This window comes from Triturus cristatus, chromosome 12, assembly GCF_964204655.1.
Source record: "Triturus cristatus chromosome 12, aTriCri1.1, whole genome shotgun sequence".
Lineage (NCBI taxonomy): Eukaryota > Metazoa > Chordata > Amphibia > Caudata > Salamandridae > Triturus > Triturus cristatus.
The window spans coordinates 663,043,080-663,055,155 of NC_140595.1; the positions used below are offsets into that span (position 1 = coordinate 663,043,080).

General features: G+C 41.7%; 7 non-coding genes across 7 annotated transcripts; 6 read left to right on the forward strand and 1 right to left on the reverse strand.

Moving 5' to 3' along the window:
• The first annotated feature begins 4,458 nt into the window (after nt 1-4,458).
• TRNAS-GCU (transfer RNA serine (anticodon GCU)) lies at nt 4,459-4,540 on the forward strand. The gene has a single exon. It is a non-coding gene; the product is annotated as a tRNA-Ser (tRNA).
• Nucleotides 4,541-6,867: 2,327 nt separating this feature from the next.
• On the forward strand, nt 6,868-6,949 carry TRNAS-GCU (transfer RNA serine (anticodon GCU)). The gene has a single exon. It is a non-coding gene; the product is annotated as a tRNA-Ser (tRNA).
• A 590-nt stretch (nt 6,950-7,539) lies between these two features.
• Nucleotides 7,540-7,611, forward strand: TRNAT-UGU (transfer RNA threonine (anticodon UGU)). Its single transcript has one exon. It is a non-coding gene; the product is annotated as a tRNA-Thr (tRNA).
• Nucleotides 7,612-8,773: 1,162 nt separating this feature from the next.
• TRNAI-UAU (transfer RNA isoleucine (anticodon UAU)) lies at nt 8,774-8,868 on the reverse strand. The gene is made up of 2 exons: nt 8,831-8,868; nt 8,774-8,809 (listed from the first exon to the last, which is right to left on the reverse strand). It is a non-coding gene; the product is annotated as a tRNA-Ile (tRNA).
• Nucleotides 8,869-9,274: 406 nt separating this feature from the next.
• Nucleotides 9,275-9,356, forward strand: TRNAS-GCU (transfer RNA serine (anticodon GCU)). The gene has a single exon. It is a non-coding gene; the product is annotated as a tRNA-Ser (tRNA).
• Nucleotides 9,357-9,945: 589 nt separating this feature from the next.
• Nucleotides 9,946-10,017, forward strand: TRNAT-UGU (transfer RNA threonine (anticodon UGU)). Its single transcript has one exon. It is a non-coding gene; the product is annotated as a tRNA-Thr (tRNA).
• Nucleotides 10,018-11,687: 1,670 nt separating this feature from the next.
• TRNAS-GCU (transfer RNA serine (anticodon GCU)) lies at nt 11,688-11,769 on the forward strand. The gene has a single exon. It is a non-coding gene; the product is annotated as a tRNA-Ser (tRNA).
• Nucleotides 11,770-12,076: the final 307 nt, after the last annotated feature.

Sequence of the window (12,076 nt, forward strand, 5' to 3'; positions counted from 1 at the left end):
GCCCTGACTGGACAAAATGATATATATTTTCTAAATGTGCAGTCATTCCTGGTAGCTTCCCTAAGTATATTGCAGCTCGTCGGATACGTAATGATGCCAGCATCATTTCGTCCCCTTTTCCGGGCACAGGGTCATATCTACAATCTATTAGAAGTTCCTTGAGCGTGTTGGGAGTTACTAGTTTGGGTGTACGTTGGTGGGCTAATTCTTGAAAGGAAAGTTTATTTGTTCTGGGTGGCGTAGAAAAAATGCTTGATGTACCTCCGGTAGCACCACCTGGGGTGCTGGATGTGAAAGGATTCGTTGAACGTGATATAGCAACCATAGGTGTGGATGCAGATGTAGAAACAGATGTGCTTGCCGGAACTTGTGTCGGGGTTTGCTGTTGCAGAGGTACAGACGAAGGAGGGTCTTGGCGTTGAACCCCCTCGGCAGACGGTCTATGTGGCGCAGCATTAGCATACTCGGGAGCTGCGTCGTCTAAATAAGAGGAAAGAAAAACATCTTCTGCGGATCTGGGATGCCCTTTGGGATGTACTTTTATCGGAAACAACGGGGGTGGCAAGTCTTTTGGTATTTCCGGAGTAGCCTTAGGTAATCCTTCGGCCAGAAGAGGATACATACCATTCACAAGGGCATTTCTTTGTCTGTTTGTTTGTTCTGACTTTACTCGATTACCTTCTTCAATTAATACACTTTCTCGAACTTTATTTGAATTCTCCTTACTTTTCTCTTCCTGTCTGAGCGCTTTTTCTGTGCGTCTATATGATTCTTTACGCCATAATTCAATGGCATCTTTCTGTGACTGTCTAGCTTTCTTTTTCCATAATTCTTCTTCTACTTTCATAATGCAATCTGCATCCCAGGTCCCAGCTGCGGGCCACCTCTGACTTTCTGGTAATTCCTTGGTGTAGTCTACCCATAGATCAAGAAATAATATGGCGTCTAGGCCATGTTTATGATACATGAAGTACCCTGGAGTGTCCCTAGGAGGAATGGGAACAGCTTCTTCGAGTACCCCTTTTCTAGTTGTGATCTGTCTTAATTTCGAAAAGAGCGGCATATTGAGAACTGATCTGATACCTAATTTTGAACACGTTTAATACCATAAAACACAATAATGAACAGTCATTCACACCACAATATACAGAACATATTTAAAACATTTTAACATTTAACATTTAAATGAAATAGACAATGCTGGCCAATTAGGGAACTAGTCACTAGGCATAAAACTCGATACTAACTAGGTAAATCTGAATTATATACTAGACATACTTGATATACTGCTAAACAGTACAGATACACTGCTGAAACAGTGCAGACCGGATTTGTGTACCCAAACCCGTCTTGACCGGCACAACCTATGTGCACGTCAGAACGCCTCCCCGATAATGGTACTCACCGGGTAGCTCGGAACGGAAGGCCTCGGAACTGAACTGAACTTGAACCGGACTGGACTCGACTCGGAACTTCGGAAACTTCGGAAACTGGTGGGCCTCTGTATACCTCGGATCTTGCTCTCTCAGCTAGGCTCTGGTCGGGATACTTCGCACTTCTCACCGCCTCGTCTGGGTGTTGATCGCAGCCTCAGTTACCCCCGCTCGGCAGGAGGGAGATACAGGAAATCCTGTGGGTACGCGTTGTTGTCCGTCCAGCTGTGACAGGAGACCGGGCCTGCAACGCACCGCCGGCGCGTGAGATGAGAAAGTGTCCCTGTTCGGGCGCCATTTATGTGGTAAATAATTTAATTACCGGAACTTAATTTGATGCGGAAAATCTATAACATTAGCTCAGTAACATAAGAGGCAGAATCCGTGGTATTAGAGGTTCGGAGCGGGCTTTATTCCATAATCAATTTAAATCGATGAGCTCCATATTCCATCACCACGAAGGTTCAGGAAGTGAAGACCGTACTTTATTGATAAGTAATCATTTTTATACAATAGGCATTACAGTGAAGCAAATGCAGGAGGCGTAACAATTGATAGTAAAGATAAAACATACATGCGTAGCAAAAGTGGGTGTAACTGGGTGTAACTAAGGAACGTCATCAGGTATGATGTCATAATAGGGTGGTTCCATGAAAGAATTTCGCAATGTCAGCAGAAATACTTGGCAGAAATGCGCGCGCAGCAGCATGACGTGTGATTGACGTGCAACTAGGGGGTGAAGGGGACTTGACATTTAGCTCTACATGTGGCGACAGAAGTCTGGAGGGTCAAGTCAACCTAATCCCAAATCATATCTAACATCCTATGTTTAAAGAACTATGTAATCCAAAAGAGAGGCCTTCTTAGAGTAGAATCTTATTCTATACTGACTATACTGACTGTGAGTGCGTGTACAAGCGTCTAAGTGTCTACACTAGATGCGGGGGCAGAAATCTTTCATAGTAACAGGGCTATGAATTACTTGCATAAAGACAGAGAAGCCGGGCCTTTTGCTCGGTAGCTGGAAGAATGTTTACTTAAACTACTAGACAGGAATGCATTGGGTAGGGAGCGGAGCAGATAATTTCGAAGGTGAAATACAGTTTTTGGCAGGCAACAGGCTGATGTCAGGCACCGTTAGCTGCGCAGGGAGTAGGACAAAGTTCATGGATACAGATGCGAGCTCAGACTGGAGCTTTCAGAGGCAGAAGGCAGGAAAAGCTTGATGGCAGAATCAGGGCCTACTTGCCTGGACTGTAAAATGGCATAAGTGAACCATATAAAGCCGGTGGCCTTTCGTACTTAGGAATGGAATATCCGGCCCATTCATGGCGGATCTGAAAGAGGACATGTTGGCGGTGGACGCACATGTGTTTGCGTCTTTATAACTGGAACTGGAGGGAACATACATGTACTTGTGATTTGTACATGAAACCGTTGGGGTCCAAGATAGGGGACATAACTGATCATAAAAATCCATATTTCCACAGAATTATAAATTATTGCCTCACCCCTTCCGATCGCATGACGAACGCCTGACAAACGCCATTCTCACCCTGCCGGGCAAAGCCAAATAAGCCATGCATATTTACAGTTCCTTTGAAAGGCAGAGCGAGGACTAGGACCTCTGTTCCGACTGAATCTGCATCCACAGAAAGGATGTTATAAGGCCCTACAAATTTCACCAAGGAGATGTGAAATTCTTCCCCCATAAAATACTTTTTTTCCCAGATACCCCGGCTCTTAGGCAAATGAGGTTACTCCTCAAAACCCCACCCCCACTCACCATAAATATCCTTCTCTCCTGCTGTCCATTCAAATGATACAAGGTATCTTGTACATAGAGAGAAAGGGAGAATAGGCAGACTTGCTTCAAAGATTTGGTGACCTTGGATGGGTGGGTTGAATGAAGAAGTGAACCTGGTTTCTGGGAAAGGAGTATCGAGATGAAGATGAGGAAAAGTGAACATGGACCACATTCATAGGTTAGAGAAATACATTTAATAGGTTGAATGGTTTTGAAAAGTGAACTTCGAGCAGTAATTGTTGTTTTTTAAATTGCAAAGAAATTAAAAATGAATGTGGGATTGGAGGCACACTCTGAGCAGAAAAGCACCATAAGCTGCTATGGTGCAACTCAAGATGGTGAATAGAACCTTTAATATGATGATGCTCTTCTTTTGCTAGTTTTTTCGAGTCACCTTTTATTGTAAGTAGCTGATACAGCATTTTTTGCAGCTCTTCAGTTTATGGTTATCATGTGAGAACACTGTTTTCATCATTTTTATTATTCTACAAATGTATTTTTAAATGCACTGATGTGGTGTTTGCATGAAATGCAAGATGGCACATCATGGAATGTTTAAACTGAGCATCGCGTAGGATATGTGATATTTGGCACCCAGAGGAGTAGGACACGTAGATCCTATAAGAAGTAAAGACTCTCTAGCAAGGGCCGTCCATACTCTGAGTTTAAACTTTACTTTTTGTGAAATGGTTTATGAAAAACAACACGGCTGTTCCAGGTGAGGCTCGAACTCACAACCTCGGCATGGCTCAGTGAAAGTACTGCTGTATAAGTACCGCGCGCTAACCGATTGTGCCACTGGAGCTCTCTCTTTTCACATCTCCCCAGGTGAGCCATCTACAGCTGACCAAGTAGATGACAGACACTGCTCCATCATTCACTGTGCAAGATCGACTCACATGCTAGCATGTTATCATGACTATTAAAAATACAGTCCAAACGGAATAGATTCTATAATTGTCCTATAACATATGCTCTGTCTATTCAAAACCCCATAGAATTATATCTTGACAGTTCTGACAAAGTCTAGGGGAATCTTATGAATATTTGTAATTAGCACATAGTAAGAATTTCCCAAAAATGAAATGTAGGTCCCTAATTGGGGGAAGACGTGGAATGTGAGATCTTGCCTCAGCTGTTTTTTTTCTTTTTTAGGTACAGTATATTGACACTTCAGTACCTTTTGTGAAGCAAGGTTTCAGATGGGGCTGTAGGGCAGACGAGGTGGCCGAGTGGTTAAGGCGATGGACTGCTAATCCATTGTGCTCTGCACGCGTGGGTTCGAATCCCACCTTCGTCGGAAAGCCATCAGAGTCTCTTTTGATGGCCAGCATTTCTTGTAGTATAATTACACTCTCTTTCAAGACAGAGCCAGGATCCGCTAGATGGGATCATCTGACTGTTCCATTTTAACAAATATGTCAAATAAAGTGAAGTATTTTGTGCGTAATAGAAATTAGATCTTTCATGGAGTTTCCAGAGGATTGCCTTTCACTCACTCCTGGCTTATTAACCAGTTTGGATAAATAGATTGATAAGAAAGCAGCTCTTACTCCTAAAGTTTAGGCCGTCTCAAATGAATGACTGTTAACATATGTCTGCCCCACAGAGACAGATCACTTCTAATAAGTGGGTTCTCTATATGTCACTGATTGCAGACATACTAACTAGAGCTATCGGTATGGTCTTGAATGTGAAGACTCTTATTTTCTCATATGAAAATGTAGTTTATCATACTTCCAAGAAAAGTGCCTTAAGCATGGTCTTCAATGTGTGCGCGCACGTGGACATTCATATGCAACTACGTTTCCATACAGAGTCTCAAAATCATAGATATATTCATACCTCAGTAAGAATACATGTTGCAATTTACATCCTGCGTGCAGACTGGCCTTGTAGCTCAGTGGCAGAGCACTGGTCTTTTAAACCAGGGGTCATGAGTTCAAGCCTCATCAGGGCCTTTTTACATGAGTCTTTCTGTATGTTGTTTTCAAGTCATTCTTCCCTGGAGTCACACCTTGCTTTAGGATTGCTTATTGCCAAGCTTCCCTTTCCTGCTTTCATATTATCAAGAAAATATCATGATGATCATTGAATTATAAATTATTGCCTCACCCCTTCCGATCGCCTGACGAACGCCATTCTCACCCTGCCGGGCAAGCCCTGCCAGGCAAAGCCAAATAAGCCATGCATATTTACAGTTCCTTTGAAAGGCAGAGCGAGGACTAGGACCTCTGTTCCGACTGAATCTGCATCCACAGAAAGGATGTTATAAGGCCCTACAAATTTCACTAAGGAGATGTGAAATTCTTCCCCCATAAAATACTTTTTTTCCCAGATACCCCGGCTCTTAGGCAAATGAGGTTACTCCTCAAAACCCCACCCCCACTCACCATAAATATCCTTCTCTCCTGCTGTCCATTCAAATGATACAAGGTATCTTGTACATAGAGAGAAAGGGAGAATAGGCAGACTTGTGCTTCAAAGATTTGGTGACCTTGGATGGGTGGGTTGAATGAAGAAGTGAACCTGGTTTCTGGGAAAGGAGTATCGAGATGAAGATGAGGAAAAGTGAACATGGACCACATTCATAGGTTAGAGAAATACATTTAATAGGTTGAATGGTTTTGAAAAGTGAACTTCGAGCAGTAATTGTTGTTTTTTAAATTGCAAATAAATTAAAAATGAATGTGGGATTGGAGGCACACTCTGAGCAGAAAAGCACCATAAGCTGCTATGGTGCAACTCAAGATGGTGAATAGAACCTTTAATATGATGATGCTCTTCTTTTGCTAGTTTTTTCGAGTCACCTTTTATTGTAAGTAGCTGATACAGCATTTTTTGCAGCTCTTCAGTTTATGGTTATCATGTGAGAACACTGTTTTCATCATATTTATTATTCTACAAATGTATTTTTAAATGCACTGATGTGGTGTTTGCATGAAATGCAAGATGGCACATCATGGAATGTTTAAACTGAGCATCGCGTAGGATATGTGATATTTGGCACCCAGAGGAGTAGGACACGTAGATCCTATAAGAAGTAAAGACTCTCTAGCAAGGGCCGTCCATCCACTGAGTTTAAACTTTACTTTTTGTGAAATGGTTTATGAAAAACAACACGGCTGCTCCAGGTGAGGCTCAAACTCACAACCTTGGCATGGCTCAGTGCAAGTACTGCTGTATAAGTACCGCGCACTAACCGATTGCACCACTGGAGCTCTCTCTTTTCACATCTCCCCAGGTGAGCCATCTACAGCTGACCAAGTAGATGACAGACACTGCTCCATCATTCACTGTGCAAGATCGACTCACATGCTAGCATGTTATCATGACTATTAAAAATACAGTCCTTAGATTCTATAATTGTCCTATAACATATGCTCTGTCTATTCAAAACCCCATAGAATTATATCTTGACAGTTCTGACAAAGTCTAGGGGAATCTTATGAATATTTGTAATTAGCACATAGTAAGAATTTCCCAAAAATGAAATGTAGGTCCCTAATTGGGGGAAGACGTGGAATGTGAGATCTTGCCTCAGCTGTTTTTTTTCTTTTTTAGGTACAGTATATTGACACTTCAGTACCTTTTGTGAAGCAAGGTTTCAGATGGGGCTGTAGGGCAGACGAGGTGGCCGAGTGGTTAAGGCGATGGACTGCTAATCCATTGTGCTCTGCACGCGTGGGTTCGAATCCCACCTTCGTCGGAAAGCCATCAGAGTCTCTTTTGATGGCCAGCATTTCTTGTAGTATAATTACACTCTCTTTCAAGACAGAGCCAGGATCCGCTAGATGGGATCATCTGACTGTTCCATTTTAACAAATATGTCAAATAAAGTGAAGTATTTTGTGCGTAATAGAAATTAGATCTTTCATGGAGTTTCCAGAGGATTGCCCTTCACTCACTCCTGGCTTATTAACCAGTTTGGATAAATAGATTGATAAGAAAGCAACTCTTACTCCTAAAGTTTAGGCCGTCTCAAATGAATGACTGTTAACATATGTCTGCCCCACAGAGACAGATCACTTCTAATAAGTGGGTTCTCTATATGTCACTGATTGCAGACATACTAACTAGAGCTATCAGTATGGTCTTGAATGTGAAAACTCTTATTTTCTCATATGAAAATGTAGTTTTTCATACTTCTATAGAAAAGTGCCTTAAGCATGGTCTTCAATGTGTGCGCGCACTTGGACATTCATATGCAACTACGTTTCCATACAGAGTCTCAAAATCATAGATATATTCATACCTCAGTAAGAATACATGTTGCAATTTACATCCTGCGTGCAGACTGGCCTTGTAGCTCAGTGGCAGAGCACTGGTCTTGTAAACCAGGGGTCATGAGTTCAAGCCTCATCAGGGCCTTTTTATATGAGTCTTTCTGTATGTTGTTTTCAAGTCATTCTTCCCTGGAGTCACACCTTGCTTTAGGATTGCTTATTGCCAAGCTTCCCTTTCCTGCTTTCATATTATCAAGAAAATATCATGAAGATCATTGAATTATAAATTATTGCCTCACCCCTTCCGATCGCCTGACGAACGCCTGACAAACGCCATTCTCACCCTGCCGGGCAAAGCCAAATAAGCCATACATATTTACAGTTCCTTTGAAAGGCAGAGCGAGGACTAGGACCTCTGTTCCGACTGAATCTGCATCCACAGAAAGGATGTTATAAGGCCCTACAAATTTCACCAAGGAGATGTGAAATTCTTCCCCCATAAAATACTTTTTTTCCCAGATACCCCGGCTCTTAGGCAAATGAGGTTACTCCTCAAAACCCCACCCCCACTCACCATAAATATCCTTCTCTCCTGCTGTCCATTCAAATGATACAAGGTATCTTGTACATAGAGAGAAAGGGAGAATAGGCAGACTTGTGCTTCAAAGATTTGGTGACCTTGGATGGGTGGGTTGAATGAAGAAGTGAACCTGGTTTCTGGGAAAGGAGTATCGAGATGAAGATGAGGAAAAGTGAACATGGACCACATTCATAAGTTAGAGAAATACATTTAATAGGTTGAATGGTTTTGAAAAGTGAACTTCGAGCAGTAATTGTTGTTTTTTAAATTGCAAATAAATTAAAAATTAATGTGGGATTGGAGGCACACTCTGAGCAGAAAAGCACCATAAGCTGCTATGGTGCAACTCAAGATGGTGAATAGAACCTTTAATATGATGATGCTCTTCTTTTGCTAGTTTTTTCGAGTCACCTTTTATTGTAAGTAGCTGATACAGCATTTTTTGCAGCTCTTCAGTTTATGGTTATCATGTGAGAACACTGTTTTCATCATATTTATTATTCTACAAATGTATTTTTAAATGCACTGATGTGGTGTTTGCATGAAATGCAAGATGGCACATCATGGAATGTTTAAACTGAGCATCGCGTAGGATATGTGATATTTGGCACCCAGAGGAGTAGGACACGTAGATCCTATAAGAAGTAAAGACTCTCTAGCAAGGGCCGTCCATACTCTGAGTTTAAACTTTACTTTTTGTGAAATGGTTTATGAAAAACAACACGGCTGCTCCAGGTGAGGCTCAAACTCACAACCTCGGCATGGCTCAGTGCAAGTACTGCTGTATAAGTACCGCGCGCTAACCGATTGCGCCACTGGAGCTCTCTCTTTTCACACCTCCCCAGGTGAGCCATCTACAGCTGACCAAGTAGATGACAGACACTGCTCCATCATTCACTGTGCAAGATCGACTCACATGCTAGCATGTTATCATGACTATTAAAAATACAGTCCTTAGATTCTATAATTGTCCTATAACATATGCTCTGTCTATTCAAAACCCCATAGAATTATATCTTGACAGTTCTGACAAAGTCTAGGGGAATCTTATGAATATTTGTAATTAGCACATAGTAAGAATTTCCCAAAAATGAAATGTAGGTCCCTAATTGGGGGAAGACGTGGAATGTGAGATCTTGCCTCAGCTGTTTTTTTTCTTTTTTAGGTACAGTATATTGACACTTCAGTACCTTTTGTGAAGCAAGGTTTCAGATGGGGCTGTAGGGCAGACGAGGTGGCCGAGTGGTTAAGGCGATGGACTGCTAATCCATTGTGCTCTGCACGCGTGGGTTCGAATCCCACCTTCGTCGGAAAGCCATCAGAGTCTCTTTTGATGGCCAGCATTTCTTGTAGTATAATTACACTCTCTTTCAAGACAGAGCCAGGATCCGCTAGATGGGATCATCTGACTGTTCCATTTTAACAAATATGTCAAATAAAGTGAAGTATTTTGTGCGTAATAGAAATTAGATCTTTCATGGAGTTTCCAGAGGATTGCCTTTCACTCACTCCTGGCTTATTAACCAGTTTGGATAAATAGATTGATAAGAAAGCAGCTCTTACTCCTAAAGTTTAGGCCATCTCAAATGAATGACTGTTAACATATGTCTGCCCCACAGAGACAGATCACTTCTAATAAGTGGGTTCTCTATATGTCACTGATTGCAGACATACTAACTAGAGCTATCGGTATGGTCTTGAATGTGAAAACTCTTATTTTCTCATATGAAAATGTAGTTTTTCATACTTCCAAGAAAAGTGCCTTAAGCATGGTCTTCAATGTGTGCGCGCACGTGGACATTCATATGCAACTACGTTTCCATACAGAGTCTCAAAATCATAGATATATTCATACCTCAGTAAGAATACATGTTGCAATTTACATCCTGCGTGCAGACTGGCCTTGTAGCTCAGTGGCAGAGCACTGGTCTTGTAAACCAGGGGTCATGAGTTCAAGCCTCATCAGGGCCTTTTTACATGAGTCTTTCTGTATGTTGTTTTCAAGTCATTCTTCCCTGGAGTCACACCTTGCTTTAGGATTGCTTATTGCCAAGCTTCCCTTTCCTGCTTTCATATTATCAAGAAAATATCATGAAGATCATTGAATTATAAATTATTGCCTCACCCCTTCCGATCGCCTGACGAACGCCTGACAAACGCCATTCTCACCCTGCCGGGCAAAGCCAAATAAGCCATGCATATTTACAGTTCCTTTGAAAGGCAGAGCGAGGACTAGGACCTCTGTTCCGACTGAATCTGCATCCACAGAAAGGATGTTATAAGGCCCTACAAATTTCACCAAGGAGATGTGAAATTCTTCCCCCATAAAATACTTTTTTTCCCAGATACCCCGGCTCTTAGGCAAATGAGGTTACTCCTCAAAACCCCACCCCCACTCACCATAAATATCCTTCTCTCCTGCTGTCCATTCAAATGATACAAGGTATCTTGTACATAGAGAGAAAGGGAGAATAGGCAGACTTGTGCTTCAAAGATTTGGTGACCTTGGATGGGTGGGTTGAATGAAGAAGTGAACCTGGTTTCTGGGAAAGGAGTATCGAGATGAAGATGAGGAAAAGTGAACATGGACCACATTCATAGGTTAGAGAAATACATTTAATAGGTTGAATGGTTTTGAAAAGTGAACTTCGAGCAGTAATTGTTGTTTTTTAAATTGCAAAGAAATTAAAAATGAATGTGGGATTGGAGGCACACTCTGAGCAGAAAAGCACCATAAGCTGCTATGGTGCAACTCAAGATGGTGAATAGAACCTTTAATATGATGATGCTCTTCTTTTGCTAGTTTTTTCGAGTCACCTTTTATTGTAAGTAGCTGATACAGCATTTTTTGCAGCTCTTCAGTTTATGGTTATCATGTGAGAACACTGTTTTCATCATATTTATTATTCTACAAATGTATTTTTAAATGCACTGATGTGGTGTTTGCATGAAATGCAAGATGGCACATCATGGAATGTTTAAACTGAGCATCGCGTAGGATATGTGATATTTGGCACCCAGAGGAGTAGGACACGTAGATCCTATAAGAAGTAAAGACTCTCTAGCAAGGGCCGTCCATACTCTGAGTTTAAACTTTACTTTTTGTGAAATGGTTTATGAAAAACAACACGGCTGCTCCAGGTGAGGCTCGCACTCACAACCTCGGCATGGCTCAGTGCAAGTACTGCTGTATAAGTACCGCGCGCTAACCGATTGCGCCACTGGAGCTCTCTCTTTTCACATCTCCCCAGGTGAGCCATCTACAGCTGACCAAGTAGATGACAGACACTGCTCCATCATTCACTGTGCAAGATCGACTCACATGCTAGCATGTTATCATGACTATTAAAAATACAGTCCAAACGGAATAGATTCTATAATTGTCCTATAACATATGCTCTGTCTATTCAAAACCCCATAGAATTATATCTTGACAGTTCTGACAAAGTCTAGGGGAATCTTATGAATATTTGTAATTAGCACATAGTAAGAATTTCCCAAAAATGAAATGTAGGTCCCTAATTGGGGGAAGACGTGGAATGTGAGATCTTGCCTCAGCTGTTTTTTTTCTTTTTTAGGTACAGTATATTGACACTTCAGTACCTTTTGTGAAGCAAGGTTTCAGATGGGGCTGTAGGGCAGACGAGGTGGCCGAGTGGTTAAGGCGATGGACTGCTAATCCATTGTGCTCTGCACGCGTGGGTTCGAATCCCACCTTCGTCGGAAAGCCATCAGAGTCTCTTTTGATGGCCAGCATTTCTTGTAGTATAATTACACTCTCTTTCAAGACAGAGCCAGGATCCGCTAGATGGGATCATCTGACTGTTCCATTTGAACAAATATGTCAAATAAAGTGAAGTATTTTGTGCGTAATAGAAATTAGATCTTTCATGGAGTTTCCAGAGGATTGCCTTTCACTCACTCCTGGCTTATTAACCAGTTTGGATAAATAGATTGATAAGAAAGCAGCTCTTACTCCTAAAGTTTAGGCCGTCTCAAATGAATGACTGTTAACATATGTCTGCCCCAC